Source organism: Balearica regulorum, chromosome 4, assembly GCF_011004875.1.
Source record: "Balearica regulorum gibbericeps isolate bBalReg1 chromosome 4, bBalReg1.pri, whole genome shotgun sequence".
Lineage (NCBI taxonomy): Eukaryota > Metazoa > Chordata > Aves > Gruiformes > Gruidae > Balearica > Balearica regulorum.
Genome location: NC_046187.1, coordinates 46,524,895 through 46,551,080, shown reverse-complemented (window position 1 = coordinate 46,551,080; position 26,186 = coordinate 46,524,895). Strand labels below are relative to the sequence as shown.

Sequence of the window (26,186 nt, the reverse complement as noted above, 5' to 3'; positions counted from 1 at the left end):
TCATGCTTATCTGTGTGTATTATTTGTTTAGGATCCGATAGCTTTTGCAAAATAATTTTAACTTTAATTTGTCTCTCTTTCTCAAAATACTGTTTTCCCTCTTCTTCCCCATCTGCCTTACTGCCTGAAGTTGACAAGCGGCTGCTTTAAAGCATTGTATACCATATAGCCAGGTAATAAGAGTAATGGTTGAGACATGGGAAATGCAAAAGTTATGCAGAGGAGACGATTTTAAACATTGTAGATGAGTGCCTGCTGAATAGGAGGAATCTTGTCTCTCTCTTGTAGAAATGTTTCGTGACAGAGGGTTAGTCTATTTTCACTGATGGAAACTTCAGTTCCAGGCAGATTTATTACCCACACTTCTGTTGAAAAGCTAAATAGGCCACTGTTAAACATACCTAAAAATAACATTTATAAAAACCTATATGTAGGTTTCTTCATGTAGGTTGTGAATTACAACAAGCAGCTGCACAGTTGTATTTTATAAATGACTGACAGGACTAAAGTTAATGTACTTCAAAGTAATTGGGAATAGGAATGTTCCTTGAATTCTTAGTTATTTTGCTGTGAAAAAGTCCTGTCACAGACTTAGATTTAATAGGTTCTGCTCTTGGTCCTTTAAAGGAAAAATGATTCTACAACTTTTCCAATAGTCTTTAAAATAGAGCAAAACAAAAATCAAAGCTAAGCTACAACCAGTCATTTAGGAAGATGTAGAGCTCAGGGAAAGAGGTAGTATTCCTGTCAGTCCTTTCCTCTCAGGACACAAGCTGTGTTTTATTCCACATCACTAAACTTCACAGTGCCAGGAAGGCTTCTGGGTATTTCTAGCTGAGGGCTGCTGGTCTGGTGGGACTTGTGGGTAGAGACAGAACCTGTTGGGAGAGGGGGGAGGCAAGAATGTCCTTGAATGCTCACTGGCTTTGGCAAGGAACGCTGACCAGAGCTGGTTGAGCTAAGCTCATGTTAATGGGGAAAAGGTGATTGAGTCAAAAGGTTGAATTCAGAGAAGAGGCAGTGGGATGGAAGATGGTAATAGAGTAAATCTTTAGGAAAGACATGAGGAAAATAGGACAACTTAACTGGTTGTCTGTAAGGTGGTGCTCTACACAGAAACAGGACCACACAGAAATACATGAAGGCCACAGTAGAGGCACAATTGCCAGTTCATCACTGCTGTAGGCTTTCGCTGGATAAATCATACAAAATTAGAAGATTGAGGTAGAGGAGTGGAAGCTAAGTGAAAGGAGGAATTGCACAATGTAATGACAAATAGGAAACTGCCTTAGTTTGAGTGCAGCTAAAGGAGAAAGGAACAGGTGATTTACGCTAAAAACCTGGCAGAAAGCACATGCCAGTTTTACAGCAGGCTCCACTGGTAAAGGGGCAGTCGAACTATCATTTTATTGTTGGGTTATGTGGTAAAAGCTCATCTGTACATCCACGAAGGAGCACAGCAAGACAAGGACAGGAGGGGAAGCCTAAATAATACCCTGCCCTGCAGAGCTGCTCCCAGGTGCATCACAGGAGCCATCAACCCATCAGTGGCTCATGTCTACGAAGCCAAGAGGTGAACAGGAGCATAAGTGCAGGCAGAACCACAAATTAAGGACTTGGAGGCAGGGGCATGCTGTGTGGGGTCCTCCCAGGCTGTCCCGGGAGAGGGTCAGCCCCAGGATCCAGGTGTGAAACCCATCAAGGTGAGTCAATGCAGAAGCACCTTTCATGTAATGGTGGGACACATCGTGAGATGCAGGGGAAGAGCATTTGGGTATTGCACAGGATTTATTACAGGTTGTTTAGGGAAGGACCCAAAGGCAGGGAAAGGGATGGATTTAGGTGATTAGGGGAGAAACAACTGTGGGGAAAATAGAGGTGTAAGGAGATAAAAAGCACTGGTCACATGTAATTTGCTGGTCAGTGTGCTCCTCTGGCCATGCCCTGAGCCTGAGCAGCGCAGTCTGTCCTGACTTCTCAGTAAATTCTGGTTTAACTGCTCTTGAGTGGGGGGGCTGAGTGCCACCAGCTGGAGTCAGACCACAGGTCAGAGCCCTTGTGTCTCTGTGGCGCAGTGACTGGAGTGACCTGATTTACGGGCCAGCAACGGGAGTAGCACCTTAGGTCACAGTAGCCCATGTGCCCATGGTGCCAGTACCCGGAGCAAGCACAGATTTGGGTGCCAGCAACTGGGCTGGGACCATGGGCTGAAAGACCTCTGTGCCAGTGACCAGCGAGACCCAAGTGGGTGACACCAAGTGCCAGCCCCAGCTGGTAGCTCCCTTGGTAGGACCAAGGGTCAGAGCTTTGTGGCCATGGTGAAGCACCTGGAGCAGGTGTGAGTGTATAAGTAAGTGTGTGAGCACCAGCAAGGATGGAGCAAGGCAGGAGGTGAAGTGGCCTCAGAGCCAGCAGTGGTGGGATGTCTAGATGCAAGGCCACAAGAGGAGCTGGCTATTGGGGGGAAGGAACCAGGAGAGTCCTGGCCAGCACCCTGCATGTGCGTGTCTACATGAGTGAGAAAGTGTACCAGCAACTGGAGTGGGGCTGTGGCCTCGACGGTTTGTATGTCCAGGCACCAGCAATGGGGTAGGCTGAGTGTCTATATACATGTATGTTCCCACTTGTGGACCTCCATCCTGCTCAGAGAGGGGAGCAGGATGACGCCATTGATGCTGTCTGTGCTCATGTGAGCACTCTGAATATCTGTGTTATCAGTGTGTGTGATTACACACATAGATACATTTATGTGTATATATGTGGTACATATGTGCTCTGTGTATGTGTGCCTACTGGGAACACATCAGCTTTGCTACTGGTTGGACCTGGGGACATGGAGCTGCAGCAACCTTACCTCTCTTGGGCTGTTGGATACAGCCTGATAGGTTTTTCTCCTAACACATATCTTTTGAAAAAACAATTGGGCAAGACATACTGTCCAACAAACTTATGAAACTGAGGGAGACTGTTTTTTTGTTTTGTTTTGTTTTTTCCAGAAAGGGAAGGAAATAAGTGTGTTAAATACGGAGACCTTCACAGAGACCAGTGGTGAAAGGCTGGGGGAAAACACTTGCATGAAAGTGCTTCGACTATACTAAGTGATGCAAACAGTTCTTCACTTTCCTGGGGAAGGCCTTCACGGCAAGTGTGGCTGCAGTTTCCAAGCTGAGCTGGAAAACACATGGCTGTGTTTTCACCTAAAGGTACACGTGTTCGCATGGCTAACTGGATCATCAGTTAAATCATGTCCAAAAGGCTTTTTAAAAGCCTGATCTTAGTTGTTTTGCTGATTTGAAAAGCCACCAGAACCACAAATCTTTCATAAATCAATGACAAAATTAACAAAGGTGGCATATGAGACACCTACTGATTTTTGCTAATATTCGCTTTTCTAGTAAAGCTAATTTTTTTCTATTTATTTTTTTAAAAAATGCATTTGGTGCTAAGCAATGGAAGGATTAAGAAAATAAAGAGCCAGGCTGAAACTGGGGAGGCAACTCATGCTGCCCAGTTCATACGAGGTCAAGTACTCTCTTCTGGCTAAGCAAATTCTTATGTTGAATGCAGTCAGTCTGCCCTCTCCCCACAATAACCTCTGAGAGTGCATATTTCAAAACTGCTTTTGTTAAAAGAAAAAAAGGCACATCAAACACTGATGCTAGTGAGTCCCATGGAAACAGTCTGTCTTTCAGAGCAGCATCCACGCTTTTGGTACTCTGCTCCATAACAGAAGAAAAGCCGTGCAACTTAAGTCAAAATTTACAGTGGTTAACAAATTACTAGGTCCTTTTATATACATAATGCATTCTTCTTGGAAGTATATGTGGTTTCTCCTGAATTTTTAAACTAAATTACTATACATTCGTATGTAATTTATATTTTTAACTATAATCTCACATTTATTTATTTTCTGCTAAGGCCGGGTAGTATGCATATGAAACCACTTTTAGAAATATTAGCAATATGGATAATAATGGCTAAATGATAACAGCAACAGGAGAAGACTTGTATCCTCATATCCTGTAAGGAATTCTACTCATTACCAGGAAAAACTACCTTTCAGCTGTATGTTTCCTCCTGCTAATGACTGCAGGACCAGGGCAGTCACAGCAGAACTCTGGTTTTTTGGGACTACGGGGTCAGAGATAAACTACTGCTTCATCACCACAGGGTGTCACTGCAGATAGCACAATAATCTGCAAAACTCACATTAACGAGGCATTTTAAACCAAACCCCAAAGCCTCCTTTCACAGCTCTCGGTAGTTGGTGGCTGGCTGTCAGCTCCGGTGTTTGTTACATCCTGGCACTTGGCGAGACCATCGCATCGCTGCTTCCCAAGAAAACCTCCTCCTGCCTTTCTCATTGCGCATCCAAGTAAACCAGAATCAGCTCATTTTGAGGCAAAAAGGGTTGTGTCTGCTGTCCTAGGCACTTCCAACTATAGGGTATCTCCCCCTGCAGATCCCTGCCATATCACTGATAATCCTGTAATGTATAATAAAAAAAAAAAAAATCCCCCAATGCCCTTCAAAAAAGCTTCTGCCATACCTGTGGTGTCTTTAAGCAGAAGGATGGTGCAATAGCTTGTTTTGCCTCCATCATGAAAGGCAAATTCTGGAAACAGAGAGAAGAACTTGCCTTGTAAGCTCTTACATTTTATTTTTATGTCTTAAAAAATCAAATTCTGAAGTGGGATTTTCCTAGGTAATCACAAATCAAAAAATTCAGACCTGACTTTTCCAACCAAATAAAACATAAGAAGTTTTTGAGTTTTTTTTTTTTGCTAGAGACCAAGATATTCTATCATGAAGACAGTCGCAAAATTAAAGCACCTCAAAAGAGAACAAGATGCACAGCAGTCATTTTCCAAAAGTGGTTTTGTTTAGCGTTCATAGGCAAGATTTGGCATCGGATTCAATAGCTCATGCCTGCTGCCCCCAGTGTCAGAGGACCAGCGATGGTGCTCTGCCTGCTGTGCGCAAGACCTAAATGTTTCTGCCTCGCTGAACATGGTGAGCTTCACAGGGACTTACCTAGTGAAATTCAATAGCAGAGGGTTTGTAGGTGATGTAGTTGGTCTTCCTGGCTTCAAACTGTGTACAGAAAGGGGCCATTCAAAGTCATCCCACTACCTCTAAAGCAGGACCAGGTAACAGGTTTTTCTGCATATGCCTAAAGCTATAGTAACATTAGCTGAGTGGTTTGAGAGTATCTGATACACAGAGGTACCTATGGATGAAGAGTACTACATGGCCATTAAGAAAATATTGGTTCTATTTACTTAACCACAAGACCTTTAAAGAGAGCAGTGGAAACAACTAGCACTGTGCAATTTACACTCTTCTGTACAAAAACATGATTAATACTAAACACTGACTTACAGGGGGGATTTAAATTTGTAGGATCCTTCTCAGCAAACACAAGAGTTTCCTCTTTCTCTCTCTGTCTACTTCTGGTACTAAAACCAGAACATTTTGGGTTCCCTTTTATCCCATTCAGCTAAAAGCAGCTTCCTCAAATGCACAGCCCACACCTCCCCTGCGTGATGCAATGCAAAAAGGCCAGTTAAACGCAGATGTAACCTCCCCTGGATAGAGCGGTTCTCCTGCAGAGCCCCTTCATCTTTCTTTGCCTCCTCATCCTCAGCTGGTTCCCCGTGCTCAACTCTCCCACCTTGCCTCGGCTGAGGCTATGAGCTTTCTGGGTGAGGGCTGACCCTCAGCTGACGGGGATGCTGCTGCTGCTGCCACGGGAGGTCCTGAGCCCAGACACGCACCCAGGGACCGTGGTTTCCTCACCTGACATGGGTTCTCCTGGTCCCATTGGCCAGACTGATGGTGAGACTGGTGACCCCACGTGTGTGGCCCTCTCCATTCAGCCTGCCTGTTGTTAATTTTAAGACCTCAGGAAGGCAATAAATAACCCGAAGTGAGCTGTGGTCTCTCTGCCCTTCAGGCCTGACATTTAATGCAAGCAGAGAGTCTATAATTCTTGGTTAACCTTTTCTTGCCCTGGAGAGGGTCTGTACAAGATTACATGGCACTGTTATGATAAAAACGTCTCCTGAGATCTATGGAAGATGAGAGATGCATTGAAAGAAGGAACCAGCTTTACCGAGTCTCCAGCACCACACCGGGAGCCGGTACCACCTCTGCCTTAGGCTTAGTAGTCGCCGCTTGCCGAAATGCTACTGAGTGGAAGCATCTAGGGATGAAATTAAATCCAGATCCTTCCCCTCCCTTTCACTAGTCCCTGTACTTTATGCCTGCAATCCTCCCAGGGGCTGCATGTGATGTATAAGCCCCCCTATAGAGCTTCCTGGTTCTGCTGTAGGCCAGCTTTAAGGGCCAGCGCTGGGCAGGGCTCAGTGGCCCGCAGGACTCCGGGTATCTGTAGGCAAGCCCAAAGGGAGGCACTGCCTTACTTTGATTATGCTGGGCTTGATGTGCGCAGGTTTAGGGTGAGGGACAGGCACAGCTCAGGTGGGCTGGCTGCAGGGGTGGCAAGGAGGAGGGTGGGCATGCGTGGCCAAGGGGACAGTAACTGTCTTTTCTGCAGCCAGCATGTAATTGCTTCTCACTGTGGCTGAGGCATCTCTGATGGCCTCTGTTGCAAACCTCATGGAAAACCAGGGAGGTTTTGGATCATGCCAAAAACAGTTTAAAAAAAGACAGGTGGCTTAGCCACCCAAAATGACCCGGCTCTGTGATGATGGCAGAGCAACACCCACCTACTGCTGAAACCCTGAGCAGCAGGGAGGGACAGGAGCCCGGCAAGCGTCGTCACCTGTGCCTCTGGTCCCCAGCTGGATGCTGCGAGTGCTGCATCCCCCCGGGGCTGGATGCAGGCTGGGTGAGCTGGGGAGACCCTGCTGGGGTATACGTTGTGCAGGGCTTGACCTGCTGGGGCATGTCAACGCAGGCACTTTCTGATCACCTTTCCCCAAAGGTACCTCTGTGGGAGGCAGCGGGGAGGGCAGGAGAAGCAAGAGGGGCAGCAGCAAGGTGGGAGACCCGAGAGGGAGGTGGCACCTCCGACCACAGCCTTTAAATACTGCCCAGCAGCTCTGGAAACCCTGGGGAGAGGAGGCTTTGCAGCAGTATATCAGCTACTCTGAGTCTTTTAAGTTGGACGTTGACCTTAGGAATGTAATCAGAGAGCTGATTATAAATAGTTTGTGCAGTTGTTGATGAGATTAAAATGTGCTGTGGCAGGCAGTTGGAAGCGGAGGGTTACTCCAGTGTGTGCCCAGGATGCTGTAAGCTCAGTCATCTACGGCTGCACGGCAAGCCTGAAAAAGGGAAGTGGCTAAAAAAAAATGCTCAGAAAATTGTCCCTGGAGGAGGGGAAGGAGGAAGCAGCCTGGCTTACAAAACTGGGGGTGAGGGACAAGGGGGAAATGACGGGAAGCAGAGAAAATTAAGGAGGAGAGAGGAGAGTCACTGGGGGTGACGTAGAGCTACAACACCAAACCGTCCTGCAAGGAAAAAGACTAAACCAGCAAAACCCTAAAACCAGGGGAATGCCCTAAATAGCAGAAGTAAAATCCTTCAGGTAAACCATCGGTGCTAATTTGCATTCAGATGGCAGCACGTGATGGAGCTTGGGAGAAAGAGAGGGCAAAGGAGGTGGGGAAGGAGAAGTGCAAGAGGGGGGTGACCCAGTAGGTTGGGGTACCTGCTCTAGCCGAGAGCTGCACCAGCACTGTGAGATGGGCACGAAAGGTCTCCAGGAACGGCCGATTGTATCAGCTGCGCGTTTGGGCAGGAGTTGCTGCCAGACCTGTGCTGCCCTGCCAAGTGGAGGGAAGCTACTGCCTCCTGAAAAGCCCCAAACTTTACAGCCTCAAAGACTTCACAAGTGAAAAACATTGAATGAGGTCCAGTGGGGCAGGAAGAAGGGGCAAGAAGATGGAGCTGGGCAGTGTAAGAAGCAGTGGTATCAACTTGCTGTTGGGTTTTCTGCAGTTACCATGAAGAGTTTGAAGGAGAAATTGGAAAGACACCAGGAGCTGTGCAGGATGCTGCTCTAGAGCATCATCCGAACGGGGGTGGCAGCTGGGAAGAAAATGGAACAGTGCTTATTGGGCAGTGGGGCAGGGATGGCTTTGGTGGGCAATGGAGACCAAGAAAGGCCTTGAAAGCAAAGACAAGTAGATGATGTCAGAAAAACATATTTGGAAGAGATAGGTGAAGCAGCAGAGACATGTAAGAGGAATGGGACAATGATCAGTGGTGGGCTGGGAAAGCCACCAGTACAGCCACCTCCAGGAAGGAGTCTGTGGGGAAAACCACCTGCACCAGGCCCCAGCAAAGTATTGGTGGTGGCTAAGATGTGGAGCTCTTGAGCAAGAGTTGTAGCTGTATGGCTGCCCTGGAAAGGGGGGGGTCACAGGATCCTTCACAGGTGAGTTTGTAGGTAAGATAAGCTCCGTCTGCATCCCTTGCAGGCTGCTCCCACGTTTGGAGAGGTGCTGAGGTCACCCCATCCTGGTTCCCTGCCAGCTCACAGTGCAGGCAGATGGACAGACAGATACTACTCAGGACAGACCTGAAGGCTTCAGGTTTCTCTCTGTCCTGCCTCTGAGGACCACCTGGTTTTTTGTTTGACAGGAGAATTGCGCCTGGAGTTGAGAGCGGACGGAGTGGGGTTTGTGTCTGTGGATGAAGAAATCGCCTGAGGAGAGGTGTGTGTGGACAAGAGGAGGAGATAAGTACAGAGTGCCCCTCACTCACCACTGAAAGCTGGAGGATTTGTGAGAAAAACTGCTCATGTGTGTAATTCATAGATGAGAGAATTTTGCTGAGTGAAGAAGTGAAAAAAAATGTTATGGAGGATTATGAGCGTTCTGAGAAATGCTACAAGGCACATATTTTCTCCCCTTTACTTCAAAACAAAACAGTAGTTATCAACCTTGTCCTGGTAACTGAAATGCATAGAGAGCAAGTAAAGGATGTCTTATTACTGACACCTGAGTGCATGCACAACGTGACAGCAGCAACTTTCGTAGACACCAAGCTTTAAACCCCATTTAAGTCAATACAATATTCCCCTTCCCAAGTTCTGGCTGGAGCTGTGTCCCGGTGGCTAGACTTCAGCATCTCCTGGTGTGAATTTTTAGGGCTCAGCGTTACCGGGTCGTAACATTGTGGGAGGCAGAACGTAAAGGGACCGTATTTCTGCCTACCCAAGGCCTGAGCAGAGTGAGAAAATGAATGCTCTTTACTGACATAAGACACAGTAAAAATAATGCTTCTATGAACGGTGAAACTTCAGTCGTCTAATTTCCTGTGGCTTTATACTTCCTGTTTATGTTCCTTTCATGCCACACGTACAAAGGGGTGAGCTCTCTCCTCAGGGCTTTTTGGGCGCTCTGCACGGTGCCTGTGGCCGCGGCGGGGCTTGCGCTGCAGCCGCCTCCTCACCTCTGCTCCGCACCTCTCCTCCGAGCGCTGCTCAGGTCAGGCAGCGGGTGACGGAGCCGGGCGGGATGCCGACAGCCGGGGAAAATGGCATTGACAAAACACGGTCACAAATGTGGCCTCTTTTCTTTAGGAAAGCAGGCTGAAAAACAAAATAAAAGCAAAATACCAACCTTTATCAGGACAAATGACTCCTGCGCACGCGTCTCTTCGCCGGGGAGAGGGTGATGGTGACAGCTGCCATGGGTGATTTGTTCTTGCACTGGTTATCGTGGGGTCTCCAGCACCCCAGGGATTAACATGGTGTTGAAACCTGTGTGCAGCGGAGCAGAGTGAAAGCAGTGCAAAGAGAGCATGACCTTCTAGGATTCATTTGTTTCAATGCCAGAGGTGATTTAAAAAGAAAAACAAACCTATGTTTCACAGGATTGATGATAACCTCACTAAACCAACCGCCTTTCTTTTGCTATCTAGCATTTACATTACAGGTGCGAAGCATTGGGGAGCTTCATGGAGAGACAATTTACTTACTGGCCTTACTCTGGGTTTAAGCTGAAAGCCACATCACTTATAATCAGACCTGCAGCTGAATCATGCCAGTAGGGGAATAAAACTACGGTGGTATCAAGCTTAAGCTGGGAAATGAGATTCCAGCGTAGACCTATGTGCAGATGCTGGCACCGAGCGACGAGGCATTTCTGTGCAAGGGCTCTGCAAAAGATCAGAGCAAAATGTCACATATGTCTGGAACCCAAAGATATGAGTTAAAAAAGTGTAAAAATACAGAGGCAAGCTTCCTCTGCCTCAGGCTTCTTGTTTTGACTGGGTCCTGATCTCTCCATAACTGCAACAGATAAGGTATGTGCAGTGGAGTTCACCATTTACCTCCTTTCTAAAACAGAGGATCATTTGTTTTGCCATCTTGCAAAATGTTGCAAAACTTTCCAAACACTGATTGCAGGCATAAGTCAACAACATTGCAGGCGCCACCCGTTTCCAGGCTGCTTTTACTCCATGTCTTGGAGGAGTATATGAGAGACCGTAGCACGGCCACAGCAAAACTCATGCAACTCAACTCCCTGAGGTCCCCCGGGGATTTTGGTTGGGAAATGGGAAAACTGGAATTCAGATCTAATGAGATTAAACTGAGATGGGGGGTGGGAGGGAAGCCTCAAGGAGAATTTAGAGAATTTAGCCCAGGATTTTCAGTGTTGTTTGAAGGCGCGGGCAGCCCTGCCAGCCCCACCGGCGCTGCCCTTACTGCCGGGGTACCTGGCAGTGCATGGGGGCTTGGTGCATTCCGGGGGTTTAATTTTCAGCCGGGCCTGCCAAAATGAAGACAGCCGTGTTGGGCCAGGTGGGCTGAGGGCTGCGCCTCCGCCGTTCCCGGTTTACCACAAACACAGAGTAACAGAGATGGCCTGTGGTCAGAAGGAGCACTGTGATGACGGACACTCAACGAGCCCTCCAAGCCTCCTGGCTTTTGTCCTTCAGGCATTGCCTTCAAGCCAGCAAAATAACCAACAGCTTTGTGTGCAAGCAACAGCATTTGAGCTCTGGTTGGAGGTGGGAGATGAGGAGCAACCATGCAGAGCCGGGCTTGTAGAGAGAAGTCATGTCTTTCACCAGAACCGCTCCCATGAAGTGGGAGAAAGGGGCACTTTTGAGCAACCACTCTCTTGCCTTTCTCACGTCTCCAGCTCATCAGGACTACCACAACCCAGAGCCAGTGACCTAAGGAGGAAAAACAATAGTGCATCTTGATCTTGTTTTTTAGTTGATATTATAGTTTAGCTGTCAGGCCAAGGCACAGAAGAGCAATGGTGAGTTAAAGTACTTGACGTGAGTGATCAGATGGGACGATAGGCCAAGTAATGAAGCTCTTAGAGCTACCCTCCGTGTCCATTCCCCTTTGCACATGAAACCATTTAATGCAGCGGCATTCGGCTTTGGCCAAAGGGGAGAATCTGTTCAGATTGACAGGCTGTGACTTCTTGCTTGGACAAGTGAGAGATGTTGCTGCTGAGAAGCTGGGTGCTACAAATGGCACCGCTTTGGACAACCGGCTAGGGACCAGCACCTGCGGACTAGCAAATACTTGCAGATGAACTGAAATGTTCTTCTTCAGGAACAAGATTCCCCCTGTTGGGAAGAGAGGGGAGATAATGTGATGAAAACTTCAAATACACAGTTGGAGAAAAGAGAGGAAGCCTGTGCAAACACCACCAGAAAATCTGCTAACAGCTTTTGTGTAAATGTTCTCTGCAACTATTCCACAAACTATTTACAACTGGTTTATGTGCATTAAGTGATGGCTTGCCAAGCAATGAAACATTACCCTTTCTTTGAAGCTGACTGGGAACTATTAACACCTGCTTATCAGGCTTTTACATATCTAGCCCAAGGTATAATTTTATAAGGCTTTCCAACACAGAGAACTCTTGATTCTTCAGCCAGATCCACTCCGCAAAAGAAATGGTGGTGCAGGAGGAAAAGAAATGCAGTGAAATTATACATAATTGCTTTTTCTCCATGTCTATTATACAGGGAGCAGGTGAGTCAGCATTCCCATAGAACTACTTTACTGGGAAAGGAGGAGCTCTGCCTCAGCCTGGCAGCTGCCTGCCCTGCCTCTGCTTTTGATACCTGCGTACTAAAACTTTCCTGCGGGGCTGGTTGCTGCTTATCAGCACCATAACATGCATACCTGTGGAGTACTCCTTTCTTCTTTCATTAGAAGGAGGATTTGCCACCCCACATGTAATTATTTAAAGCAAGGTGCAAATAGAAACCACAAGCATCTGAGTTGTGTTTTTCAAAATAGTCCCACTAATTTAATGTACCACTCAAGTCCAGTTGGGTTCATGGGCCCAACTGCTGTGCCACGTCTTACGAGCTAAGGAAGCAAGCCTTCTCCTAGCTTTAAATAGCTGCTTCTGGTTGTTGTTGTTGATTTCTTTGACATACTGAAAACACAAGTACAAATACATTGTGCTACTGGAGAACCGCTGTACAGAGCAATATTATTTCTCGTAGCACCGTACAAGAGCAGGGTTCCTGAGAAAGCGCGACATGCTTGTACTGGGCACTGTAAAACTGAGTAAGATGAGACAGCTGTTATCTCTGGGAGCTTATCCTCCACACGAACATAAAAGACGGTCTGAGAGAAACAAAAGCAATGGGGAAACCTCATGGCGGGCAGGTAAGGCTGGGAAGGTAACTTAAATTACCTGAGTCTGAGCTGGCACTGACTCCACTAGCCTACATTCAGAGACCATCTCTCTGAAGATCAAGGTTGATTGATCTCCTGGCTATTTTTCAATTTGTGCATTTTTGCACAGCCTATTTAAAACTCCTCTGCATGGCAATGTTTTTTTATCTGCCGGCTTCTCTCTGATCTGCGCTTAGGATGTCAGCAGGTAAACTGCGTGGCAAGCCTTGCTTCTGCATTGCATGTCACTAATTAAAGAAGCCATTCAAAATAAAGCTCCTACTCATATTCTCTATTAATAGTCAACTGCTTTCCTCCTCCTCCCTCCGCTCCCACGGCCTCTTTCTTTTAAAGTGATAAAGCAACCCTGCCCAGGGTTTGGAGATCCCTTGCACTCAAATACCGACTCAGCATCTTTCCAGCTGCATTCCAGCTGCATTCCCCAAGGTGGTTTCCCCGCAAATATGGCCCATCAAGACCCCAGTAATGATGGCAGATTCTGGGAACGGAGGACTTATAATTGATGTTGGCTTTTACTACGCCATAAAAGGTTTCTTGTTCAGCCTCTGACACCGACAATCTGCTCGCCTCTGAAAGAGTCTCTCCTTGGGTATGTGGGCTTAGCAAACCTGAGAGCAGGGCAACGGTCAGAGAGACAGAAATGACTTGTCAAAAGAGAAGTGCAGTGAGATGGGCTGCAGGAGAGATGAGTCATGGGTGAGCTGCGCTCCAGAAACAGCTCAGCAGGGCCAGCTGCTGCCTTTCAGAAAATGAACTTGCTGGACTCGATGGGCTAGCACCAAAGGTGCAACAGAGGAGCTCAGCTTCGGCTAGTTTGGTGTACTCAGAAGATGTGGTACCCGCTCTTGCTTTGAGAGGACAGGTGGTTGGGTGTGCAGAAGGTATGGAGAAGCTCTCTGGAGATAGGGGTTGCCAGGCCAAATACAGGCAGGCACTGAGCAGATGGGACTTGTTATCCAAAAATTACTCTTCTGTTAGTAATTAAACACTGATTGGGAAAGGCAAAAGAGCCAAAGCTTTGAAGAGAGTGCTGACTTAAAAATGGGTTTGTAACTTGCAGTGACCATTTTAACTTAAGGTAGAAGAGCCTTAAATTAAATGTTTATAATTCGCTCCTCTTTCTTTGCTAGGAGTCATGCTGGGCTGTCACCCAGGCTGTGTTGCGGTAACAGCTGGGGAGCACACCAAAGAGGAAAGGCTTGAGCTATATTTAAGTAAGTAGCTCCCCAGATTTGTAGTGTCAGAGGCTGCTGCAGGGGCAGATGGGCTGGGGGGGCACACAGAGCACTGCCTGCTTTGCCAGCAGGAGATCTCCTGAGCAGGACCCCCCACTTATTGGCACTTCTTTGCCACCCTTGAGAGGGTGGGTGAGGTGGCCGTGTCCCTCCTGCCTCTCTTCCTGGGCTGGGTGACGGTCCCTGCCGCTCCCCCATTGCCCAAGTGCAGGGATGCACTGACATGGACCATGGGAGGCAGGGATGGCGTGGTGGTCCCATCCAGGAGGGATGCTGGTTCACCCACATGGGTGCATCTGCCAGGTGATGCCCAGGGCAGCCTGGAGAAGGTCCCACGGGTGGGTTGGCTCCCTCTGTCCTCCCATCCTCCAGCTCTAGAGGGGAGGAAAACATCCCTAGCATGGCATGGGACCTTTCTTCCCACTAAAGCCATGGGACCTTGGCAGGATTTGAAGAGCACCGTCTGCTTCAGACAGTGATTGATGGGGGAATGTGCCTGTTGAGGGCTGAGTGTCCCTGGAAAGGCTTCTTTATATGTGAAAATCCACTACAAACAGAAAATGAAGAGAAAAAAGTCCCTTCCCCCACAACAAAGAGAATTGACCTGATTTTAATAATAAATAAGTTTTGAATTAATAAATCAGAGCCTGTGTTTACACATGATATGAAGCAAAGCTCTTAATATCTCATTATTATCCAGAAGAAAAAGCATTTGTTCTGCTTTGTCAAGCCAATAGGTGATATATCACTTATCTTTTTATTCTACCTCAGTTTCACTGGGAAAATTGCCATAAAAGCTTCCACTTCAGCAAAATGCTCTGTTAAAGCAGGCCTAAGCAGTATCACTTTCAGGTAGGATCTGCTGAAGCATCCTGGCTCCCATCCAGGTTTTCTCTGCCAAGCTCCACTCCAGCCCTGAAATGTCAAAATGCTGTACATGTTTTTTAAAGGACTGCTTTCCTCCCTAAAACTTGCTGCGAGGGCCAAGAGACGTAACTAAAACTGTCTCACAATGCTGGTGTTAAGCAAGTTCCTCGTTCCCTCTCTTTCCTCCTGCTAAAGAAAATGAACTGTGTACAGCAGCTGAGCTGGCAGAGCGATGGGGCTGAAGTACTGCAGCCAGATAAAAGCAGTGACAAGTAAAATGAATTGGCAGTCTAACCCTCAGCAGTGTTTTTCTATGTTGTATATATGTTGTTGACTCAGATGACAGGCTCTCTCCGCTTATCTGTCCTCCTCGAGCACCTGGGTGCAGCCAGACCAATATGATCAGGAAGGTATAAAAATTCCTTAGTAGAAAAGATGTCTGTCATGGGTTATTATTTTATCTCTTGGCTTTTTCTGACCGAATTCGCTAAGGGCTGAATAAAGCAGCACCTTAATGAGGACACTTACCTTTACTGAGAGGGTAAGAGGCTTTGAGTTGCAAAAGTTTTATTTTGCCGGCTAGAGAATTTTCTGTTCAGAGATCTGGTCTGAGCAAATAGATTTTTTCCATCCTGGAACAGTTTTCTGTAATTATTACTTTAATTATTACCAATAAAAACAAAGCAATACTCCCACCATCTAAATTCATAGCAATCAGAAGATCAGCACAGCTGGAATGTGAGAGCTGAGAAGTACTCATTAATGTAGACACCCTGTTAAGCCTCTCAAGGCTAGGTCTCCCCGCTGGTGTAACCCAACCGGAGACAAAGAAATTATCCCATGGATGGATTTGCTCTGAAATGCGTTAAGGAAATTCCCTCTTCGTGCTGTGAATAGCGTTGGGGTGGTGCTGCTGCCATACAGCATTGCTGCTGTTGATGGGTTCCTGCTGCGGGAGGCCCTCAGGTCGTGCTTCTGTCCCCTGAGATGACATGCTGGAGCCCCACCAGGAATGGGCAGGGGACCGCATCCCGTGGAAGCAGCCTGAGCAAGCTACACGCCACCCTGCAGCTGTTAGAGCAGGAAAGAAAAGGAGGGAAGACCACAAAAGGTTGAGGTAAGGAACCTGGGCAAAACAAAGGCAAAGAGGGTGAGCCGGGAGGCTCTCCCCATCCAGGCTCCTGCGTGCACACGTAACTTCGGGTGCGTGAAGACTCTCTCTGAACGCAAGAGGAATTGCTCATGTCCTTGTGTTTAAGGGCATATTTGCTCAAATGGGACTTAAGTGATTTAGCTTACCCTGCCCGCCCGTGCCCCACCGATGTTGGGTAAGGAAGAAGAGACCCAGCTGCATCTCCAGGGCTCCACCTGCGATGGTTTGCAGACGCTTCCTGATGGTCACTGCTCTGCCCGTCCCCCTGCCCGTGCCAAGGCTGGGATCACAGCGAAAGTGACAAAGGAGCAACGAGCTTTAGCTTCTGTTAATTTTAACATAAGCATAAATGCTTTTAGAACACTGCAGAAACACCAGAGACCAGACAGTCCTTTTAGTTACAGCAGTATAAACACAAAGTACATCAAATAAAAACCCACCTCCAACGAATAAAACTGATTTCAGAGGAGAAATGAATTACAAGTTGTTAATGTGTTAGCCAACATTTTTTCCATTACACTTGGGGTGATGATTTGTGTTATAGTAATATGCAAATACTTTAAATTCTTAACTATAATCAGAAATATTGTGGTTTGGGGTTTTTTTTAATAGGAAAGGTGCCATTACTATGTAGTATCCAAAAATATCAGTGCTACAAATTACATCAGCATCAGAATGTTTTTCAGAGGACAAATGAAAATTGAAAATAAATTTCACCATGCACCATGATTAAAAATGGGTGTAGGCACTCAGAAAGACGTGGATAATAGTATTAAAGTAAGAATTATAGGACTCTTGCAACTGATTTATTTTCTTGATAAGCACTGGCCTGTAATGCAAGTTACCAACATGGGTTTTGCTGGAGAGCTTTCCTACTTTAATGTACCAGAAAAAGAAACAATTCAGCTGTGGGTGAGTATGTAAGCTTGGGACCCAACTCCATGAGAAAATTCAACTACTCCAATTCTACGGATAAAAAGTCACAATGCCTGTGACAGTGGTTTTAAGAACCAAAATGATGGTATAGTCAGCTCCACTTAAAGGCAGCGTGAAGCCCAATAACAACAAAAAGAGAAATTTTCATAAATATTATTAAACTTTTAAAAAATATTATTCAACTTTAAAAATAAGCTGGTTGGCTTATTTACCTTTTGGAGCTTAAAGGATTCCCATTTTCAAGTTTTTTCTCACAGAAACGAAGGCCAGGCCAGAATTGTGAATCTTTTGTGAAGGAAAGGCAGGATGCTAGTGGAAACAACCAATTCCAGTAGCTGGATCTCTAAGGAAGGTGATTAAAAGAGTAAGTTGCAAACTTTGGCAATTCTACAGAGAAAAAACTGTGGATATTTGATGCTTCTGGGTTAAATTTTCGGATTTTAAAGCTTTACTGAAACAGCAAATTCATGAGAGGTAAAAGTCTCCTTTTGGAGGGAATGAGTCACCGCTGCAAGTTAAGTTTAGCCCATTCCCATTACCTTTCAACATCAAAAAAAAAGAATCACAACAGAAAATTTAACTTCTGGTAGATCCTGTGAACTTGCGGTGCTAGCAGAGGTGAAGGGAAACACCTTTGTTAATGCCTTGAGTGCGCCCCGTCGAGATGCTTGAATGTGCCCCATTGAGATCAGCCCAAGGCGGTGGGAAGAAATGTCAAGAGTGAGCTGCAAATTCTGCTCAATGGTTTGGCTAGTGTTTCTCAAGGAAGCCAACTGTGTTTTATTTGACCAAAACCAATTAATGTCATTCACGGCATTGCCACTTTGTGAATAAGCAGTCTTCCGAGTGTGATGTTAAATTATTAATATGATGGTAAGCATTTTTTCCCCACAATATCTGCTGATACATAAGCTACAGTCTTTTCACAGCTGGCTCATTCTGTAAACAAATTAAAAGCACATACTAGAAATGACAACAGCCGCGAAACATTGCAAAAGCCAGCCCGAGCTGCTCTTCCCTTTGCTGGGAGGGAGGGAGCAGCACCAGGCACCCCCCCCCCCCGCCCCGTCCTGAGCCATCTGCAGACATTTCCATTCCCAGTCGGGCCTTTTTCAAGGCTTAGGACAAGGGCATCCTCCAAACAGCTTCTAGCCCCTAGAAATTTGTGGCTTAGGGGACTGCCTGATGCGGAGTTGGTGTCTTTACATGGTTTTGGTGGGTTTTTTCTTTTTCTTTTTTCTTTTGTGAATGTGTTGGTGTGCTTTTTTGGATCCCCTGTGATGAACATTTGGTACCTCAAAGCAGGATGTCCCACTGTTTAACTACCTGCTGCGTGAAGATCCACCTCCTCCTGTTTGCTTCAAATCTGCCACCTGCTAGTTTCACTTGATGCTCTCTAGTTCTTATATTAGAAAAGCAAGCAAATAATCTGTCCCTGCTCTTCTCTCCTCATGATGTGTATTCTCTCTTGTCTCACCGTTTTCTGTTGGTTATCACTTCTCCAGCCTAAAATCTCCTGGTCACTTGAATCCTTGAATCTCTCTAACATCGAGGTCGCTCCACATTTTTAGTTATCTTTGCTGCTTTTCTCTGGATCTTTGCCATTTCTGTTACACATGGGCCAGAGCCACCGGAGACAGGCATGCTGCAGCCCTCCCTACGATCTCAGTTCCGCTCCGTCCTGGCATGTCCCAACAGCTTTGCGACAGTTTCTGAGTGCTGAGCCGAACCTTCCACAGAGTAATTACAACTGCAAGATCTTATTTCTGAGCGGGAACAGCTTGGTTAGAAATTTCTCACTTTCAATCACTTTACTGCTCTCTAATCACACCTGACATAATAACCGCCTCCATCCTGGGCAGAGTCGGTAATACCATCTTAATACTACCGTTTCCCTAGTTAGACCTTAAGTCTATAAAAATTCAGCTTTAGTTGCTGGAGTTAGCTGATTTCACTGCTTCTTTTGGCCAGGACTGTATAGCCCCTTTCCCTCCTAGTCTGACCCTCCCGTACAAGCTGTGTCCTGTCGCTACTGTGTCCCCCCCGATTATCTCCTCTCCCTCCACATCTATTCAGTCAACATGCTAATTCAAAGCCAAGATGTCCCAGGTCCATCATCCTCATTCCACTGTGATGGCTTCGTGGAAATTATTCCCTCTGGTCTCCTCTCCTCTGTAAGTATCTGCCACGTGAATCTGACCGTTCTTGCAGCTCCTTGTTAGATGCTCTGGAGGCCTGTGTCCTTCCCCATCGGTGTGGACCTTGCCATCCTGCTGGGACTGTTTCTGGAGAAGTTTTGGAGGAGATGCTTGATTTTACCGTCCTGCCTGGTACCCTACACTGTGCTTCCAAAACATCTCCCTTGCCCTTTCCTACTTTACTGGTGCACACATGGACCACAGCTACCTGCTAGGCCCCAGCGTTTTTTGGGAGGTGATGGATTCCTGACATCCATGGGTCCCTTCCAACCTAAACTATTCTCCTCTGTGCAGGGAGAGCACTTTCCAAAACAGCAGGACTTGTCACTCACAAGGGCAGACCCGTCACCCCATCAGTGTCCTGTGCATGGCCAGGGCTGCTGCCGCAGAGGGTCGTGGGGACCACCTACCTCTCCGTTTGCCGTCCCACCGGAGAGGACACCACTCTGTAACTATCCCCCTGTGCGCTCCTCTGCACAAACTCCCGTGTCCTGGCATTCCTCCCACCACTGATGGCTGTGATCATGTAGCTGTACATGTAGGTATACCACTTGCTTACCTGAATATGTGTATGTACATACATATAGCATACGTATAGATATGCATGCCTGTGAGAGAGATGTGTACAACTCCCTCTCCAGATAAGACTTTTTGTAATGAGTGCATTTCCTATCTCCCCCAGTCCCCCAGTGCTTGGGGCCTTTCCTTCATCATCTTTGGGTAAGGCCAGGAATGACGTATTGCAACCTCTCCTCAGTCAGTTTTATGTGCTGTAGTTTGCATCGGGATTATCTGAATTCTGCAGAATACCCTTGGTCTCTGCATAGACTCCATGACCAACGGCAGCTTGCAAAATCTGTTGAAATCCAACAGCTCTCTCTTGAGGTAATGTTGCTTGAGACTCGCTGGGTTCAAAGGACCTGGTCTGAAATTATCCTCATGGTAAGACTGTGCCGTAGCGCTTTTTAAAGGCAATGACAGTCCCAGCATGTGTGTGTGCCAGACCCAGACCACCTCAGCGGAGGGGGAAGAGGAGCAGGGAGTGATACCGTGGGTGCTGGAGGAGCCGGGCTGTAGGGATCCCCCCCCCCAGGATGTTGGGAAGGGTCTGCTTTGAGCCACGGGCTTGTGCACGGCGGGATAACGCCCCCCCACTCCGTGCGGGTCTGAGCCGTCCCGGGGCTGGCGGCTCCGGCTCTCGGCCAGACCTGCGGGGGGCTGACCACCCCCTCCCCCCCGCCTTACTGGGGCTGGGAGTGGGAGTTATTTCTGTCACAAGTCAAGCTATGAATAAAATGTAAGATTTCCACATGCAAGCCAGACCTTGAATTAAAAATATTTAAAGATGCCGTAGGAGCCGACGGTCCTCCAGCAGCACCCGAGAGAACCTTTAGCACCGCGACTACCCGCCATCGAAACGATCCACCGGTCCCCCGGGATGAACGGGGCGCGGGGGTTCGGGGAGGAAGGGGCTAACCGGGCTAACCGGCTACCGGGGCCGGGGCGGGGGGTAAGCGCCGTGCCGTGCCGTGCCGTGGCGATGACGGGCGCAGCGCGCTTCCGCGCCCGCCGCCGCAGCCCTGCCCCCGCCGCCTGCGCGGCCGGCCCGGCCCGGCGGAGAGGCGGGGGGATTTCCAAGCGCCGGCGGCCTCGCCGCTTCCTCTCCTTGTTTTGCTTTCGATCTGGACCTTTCTCCGCCCGGGCGGAGGCAGTTAACTTTTAGTTTTGCTCCCGCGATTATTCAGCGCCTGTTTTCATTTCCATTTCGCGTCCCCTGGCAACGGCGGTAACCTTGAGGAATTATATAAGGGCCGCGAAAACGGGCCGGCAAGGTAATTCTTTATTTTTTGCCATTTAATTTTTTAATTTCTGAAATAATTTTTTTTTTTAAATTATTTTTCGCATTGCTGCTGTTTTCGCGTACGGGGCGGCGGGGCTCCCGGGGAGATGCGCATCGGTTTAAAAACAAAAGGTCGGGCTGTAGCGGCCGGGGCCGAGCCCGGTTCCGCCGTTGCATTTGGGAAGGGGCACGGTCGAGGGGGGGGGGAGGGAGGGGGGAAAGGCGGCGGGTTGCGGCGGAGAGGGGGCGGGGGGGGTACCCGCCGCTTCCCGGGTGGGGATCTCCGGCGCCAAGACAAAGGCGGGGGCGTTGGATCTGGAGGGCCAGGGCGCGGCGCGGGCCGGGTCGGGGGCCCCCGCACTTGTTGCGGGCCTGGAGGCTGCCGGTAACCCCGGTAAGGGCGGGGGGGTGTGTGTGGGGGGTCGCGGCGGTGGCGCAGCGCGGGCGGGCGGAGGGGCTGCGGGAGGGGGTCGCGCTGTGAGGGGGGGTCGCTGCCCCCGCGGGTGCCTCGGGCCGCGCGGGCGGGGGAGGGGCGGGCGCGGAGGGGGCGGGGCCTCAGAGGCCCCGCCCCCTCCGCGCCCGCCCCTCCCCCGCCCCGCGGACGGTCCGTTACACAAGCGGCGGGGCGGTGCCTTTGCGGTTCGCCCGCCGCGGCCTCCGCCTTTCCCCGTCCCGTCTTCAGCGGGTTAAACTCCCCCCCCCTCCCCCTCGGGATGGCGGCTGAGGCGCCCGGTGGTGGTGGGTGTCCTGTTCCTGTGAGGGGATGGCACCAGCGGTGCGGAGGGAGGAGGGGTAGGCGCGTCGCAGTCGGAGCGCGCTCTGAGGGGCGGTTAGGCCGCCGCGGGTGGGTTCGGTGGGACCAGCGGAAGGAGGAAGTCCTGTGAAGTGCTGCACAGGGCAGGCCGCTGATGGGCGGTGGTGTTTCCTCGCTCCTGTGCAGCAGGCCTTTCCGCCTCTGTGTCTAGATCTTAAAGTAAACACACCTCTAGGAAGCAAGCGTTTCTGGGTGGTTTTTTTTTTCCTTTTTTTCCCCCGTGCTGTATGCTGTCAATGAATCCAGCGTTAGCAAGTGTGTCGTTAGAACACTTTAAGAGCCTTGAACTGCGCTCTCCATTCTGTTTTTTGCAGGAATAGTCTCTTTTCTTGTGGGTACAGGCAGCATTGCCGTGCTGTGGCTCGTTGCGTGGCGGTTTGCCTGCTCCACGCCAGCAAGTGGAGGGCCAAGCCCTGGATGTCTTCCTCCAGAGGAGAATTATGAAGAGAGGTTTTGTTTCTGTGTAGTGTGGAGGGTCCAATTCCAAGTGTCTCGCAATGTCTGGGGGTCAAAGTTGCAAGTGTTTGAAGAACTGGATCCCTCGGCCCAGGTTCCCTGAGATATTTAGATCTCTAATTCCCATTCTGATTAGTGTGAGCACCTGAACAGCAAAGTGTTTGAGGCTTATTTATTTAGACACAGTGCTCAGATAAAGGAATTTCAGAGTGCAGAAATTTGTTCCTTGTTAGTGTATGGTTGTAATTTATAGCCCAGCTTACCATGCTAAGATCTTGCAGACAGCGGTCTCTCGAACGTAGGAGCCATTGTAAACTACAACCTCAGTTTCTGGAGATGAAATATGGCATGTTTAAGTTTATTTTATTTAAGTCTTAATGGGTTTGCATATAATAACCTTTGCAGAATGCCTGCATTAGTACCATAAAAAGAGAGTTGAGTGGAGCAGCAACATTTAAATTCACCCTAATACGGAAACAGTGACATAATTATAAAAGTAGCAGAATTGTTCTGTGAGGCAGATGGTTTCCGTCTGAATAGCAATCTTTCCGTGCTACCAGCCCCTTCGGAGACATGGGTGTCCTTCTCTGGCCCCTGTTGGTAATGTCCCACAGGAGAATTACTTCACGTGCCCCTTGTGCGCTGCGGTTCCTTTTCACTGCTGAATGGTGGTGAAAGGTTGGAGAGTGCTGACTCCTTTGACATGGTATTGCTTTGTCGTGGTCATGTGCCATGCTGCAGTTGTTCAGCTAGGTACAGGCGTGGCAAGGTGGCAGTCTGCTGGCCCCGGTGTTATCCCTCTGAGGCTGGGGGTCCCAGCTGGTCGGCAGGGGCAGTTAGAGCGGTCAGCCATTATATTTGACACGTATCTTTGCTGTGCCACACAGTTACTTGCTGATTACAAAAGTGACAGATTTCAGAAGATGTCATGTCGGTCTCTCGAGAAGAGCTGTTCATCAGAGGCCATGTTACATAGAAAGGGGTAGCCAGAAGGTATGAGAAGTAACATGCAGGCTGTTAGGAAGGGGGTTAAAGACCCCAACCTCCGTTGCATGGAGGTCTTTGATATGTGAGACCAGGTGGAGTCAGAGAGAGGCAGAGCCTTAATGCACAGCTGAGAAAATGATGCAGAAAAAAAGGAGCTAAGATTCAAGAGGAAATGGAAAAGCTTTTGGAATAGAAAGAGTCTACATTAGAAAAATGGGCTTTATGTAAATACATTAGCAGCCAGGCTACGTGTGCCTTAAATAAAATCATATATTTATTTATATGTACTATGTCTATATTAATGTAAGTTTAAAATCCAAACAGTGGGGAAAAGCTGACAGGCGAAGAACATAAAGTTTGCTGTGACACATCCTCTGCTGAAGAGCAGCATCATCCCCATGGTATTAAAACTGGTATTAAAACATCTCCATGATATAATACTTGGAGTATCAGAAAATTTGTGGAAGCTCAGATACTGTAGATGGCATAGAGAGGACAGAGCATCTTGCCCATGTATGACATGGGATACTTTTTGTTAAAGAGGAAATAAGTGTTTTGGGAAGTAACACAGTATTTTATGAATTGATGTTCTAGGCCTGTATAGGAAGAGTGGAGATCAGGGTTATATGACTGTCTGCCCAACTAAGATGTTGACAACTGTCATATATGAAGGGAGAGTAGCAAAGCTACACAAGTAGGCAATACGATGGTAATGGGAGGCTTCAGTTGGGTTATGTCGTGCTCCAACATGAAATTGGCCCAGGTACTAACTTTTTAGATGCCAAACCCCCTGCTTCCTAGGTGTAGCTTGTAAGGGTACTTTATGTGTAGCCACTCTGGATGAGGTCCTGGCCAGCAAGAATTAAGTTCAAAATTTTACGTTAAAAATGCCAGCCAGCTATGCCGCGACAGTGATCATAATGTGCTTAGACTCAGTGTTGCTTCAGGAGCAGTGAAGCCAAGGGTTGTTGTGGCAGTGTTTCATTTTCCAAAGTAAATCTTCATAAAGCAAGGAAAAAAATGCATAAAACGGTGAGAGGCAGCCAGAAGTCTAAAATACTTGCAGGTGGCATGTAATTCTTCAAAGACACTATAGTAAAGGCTCAGAGCAATCGCACAGTATCTGTCAGAAATACCAAAAAAGCTGAGCAGGCTGACAAGCAAAGTAAAGGAGCTTGGTAGAAGTAAAATGACATCTTTTAAAAGAAGTTAAAGCTTTCTCTCCAAATGGGAAAGGTGGAAAAGAACATAAAAATCTGTGTAAAACACAATAAGGTAGGCCAAAAAAAGTCATGGAACAAGTTGCTAAAGGCATGAAAACAATTAGTAAATCTTCTTTGAAACGCATCAAAAGCAGGAAGCCTGCTGATAAGTGATCCATGTGTAGAAGGAGTGCCCAAGGAAGATAAAGTCATAGCAGAAGAGTGAAACAAATTCTTTGAGCCTTGCTTCACTGAGGAAGAGTTTAAGGAGATTCCCTTCCAGTAGGCTTTTTCTTTTTTTAAGGAGTGAGCATGTTGGAGGATTTCTCCCAAATTGAAGTGCCTGTAAGAGAGGGTATCAGAACAAACCATTGAGAAGGATGAAGCAGATGGCAGGAGGTGATACTTGCTGAAGAGTTTTGGAGGAACTTGAAATATGAAAATGCTGATACATTGCCTGTTGTGTGTAACTTGCTGCGTAGGCCTGCCTTGGTGCTCCAGGAGTAGAAGGTGACAAATGAGTGGTCAGTTTTTCAAGGTTTCTGGGGAGACTGAGAATTCCAGGGTGGTCATTTCTGTTTGCTTGCCAGGGATTAGTGAATGGCATGAGTGAACACGGGTATAAATGCGATACATTGACAAAGACTAGGCCTGACTTTTGTTGAGGAGGAGTTGCGCATTGCAAGTCTTCTGGAGTTCTCTAAAGGCATTGCTGAGCTATTGGTGAGGTCTGGTAGATACAGTCCTTTTTAAAGCGGGGCCGGTTTCAAAGTCGGGTCAGATTGCTCTGGGTCATATGGTCACCGTCAGTTTGCTCAATGAAAGGAGGCCGCCAGTTGTGTGTTGTCTGTGCCCGTCCCCTCCCTTCCCCACCCCCAAGTCTGCCCAGGGTCTATACTGTTCAATGGATGGAGGAAGGGAGAGGTGCTGATGTGACAAGTTTACTGGTTGTATTAACTCATTCCGAGCAGTAAAATCCTGAAGGCTGAACCACAAAGACTATAGAAGGATCTCATCTTGAAAGTCCAGATGTAAGTGTTTGGAAGTCCAGACCAATGTAAGTGTAATGTATGTGGAAGGGAATGCAGTCTTTGTGTACGCAAGGATGAAGTTTGAACTGACTTTTTACTCAGGAAAAGATCATACAACACAGATAATCCTATGAAAAAATAAGCTCTGTGCCCAGAAGCAGCTAAGGAGAGGGCAGGTTAGGAATTATTAGGAAGGAGTAAAAAAAAAAAAAACCCACTGTCATGCCACTCTAAATCTGTGTTGCTCCCCTCTCCTGAATAGTGAATAGTGTTAACAGTTTTTGTTCCCCCATCTCAAAAGGGATGTAGTGAAAGTTGATGAGCTACAGAGAAGGGCATCAAAGATGATCAACAGTATGAAAGAGCTTTTCTGAAAGAGTGGGCATCCTGGAAAAGAAGGGACTGAAGAGAATGTGGGGATGTTCTTTATAATCATTAGTGTCATGAAGAAAGTGAATTAGTAACAGTACAGATAAGATAAGTGCGACCCAAATAAAACAATTGGGAGGCAGCTTCAAAACAACGGGAGGTGTTTGTTCTGCAATCCATAAATTGTGTTGCTCATGGCCACTTTGTGTGTGTCAGGAGTTTATGGGGGTTCACAAGTGAATAGGCAGTCTGTGGGAGAGAAACTTGCTGTGCAACTTGGCAGTCAGAACAGTTCAATATCAAATTTCGGGCACTGACTGCCCACAAAAAATTATTGCAGATGCTGATCAAGAATTATTTCTGAAAACTGCAAATAGAAACCTTCTCCACTGAGAAGCCTAAGCTACGGTCCGTTTGTAGATAACAAAGAGAAGCAAGACTGT

At 47.6% G+C, this 26,186-nt stretch overlaps 1 protein-coding gene across 5 annotated transcripts in view; it reads left to right on the top strand.

Annotated features, from left to right (window-relative positions):
- The first annotated feature begins 20,596 nt into the window (after positions 1-20,596).
- Positions 20,597-26,186, top strand: part of IRF2 (interferon regulatory factor 2) — a 44,102-nt gene continuing 38,512 nt past the window's right edge. For 3 of the 5 annotated variants that reach the window (XM_075751956.1, XM_075751954.1, XM_075751955.1), the window contains exon 1: positions 20,620-20,876. The gene's annotated coding sequence lies outside the window, so the exon portion shown is untranslated. Of the gene's footprint in view, positions 20,877-26,186 lie in introns of all 5 variants that reach the window. The other 2 variants (XM_075751958.1, XM_075751959.1) reach the window with 2 other exon arrangements.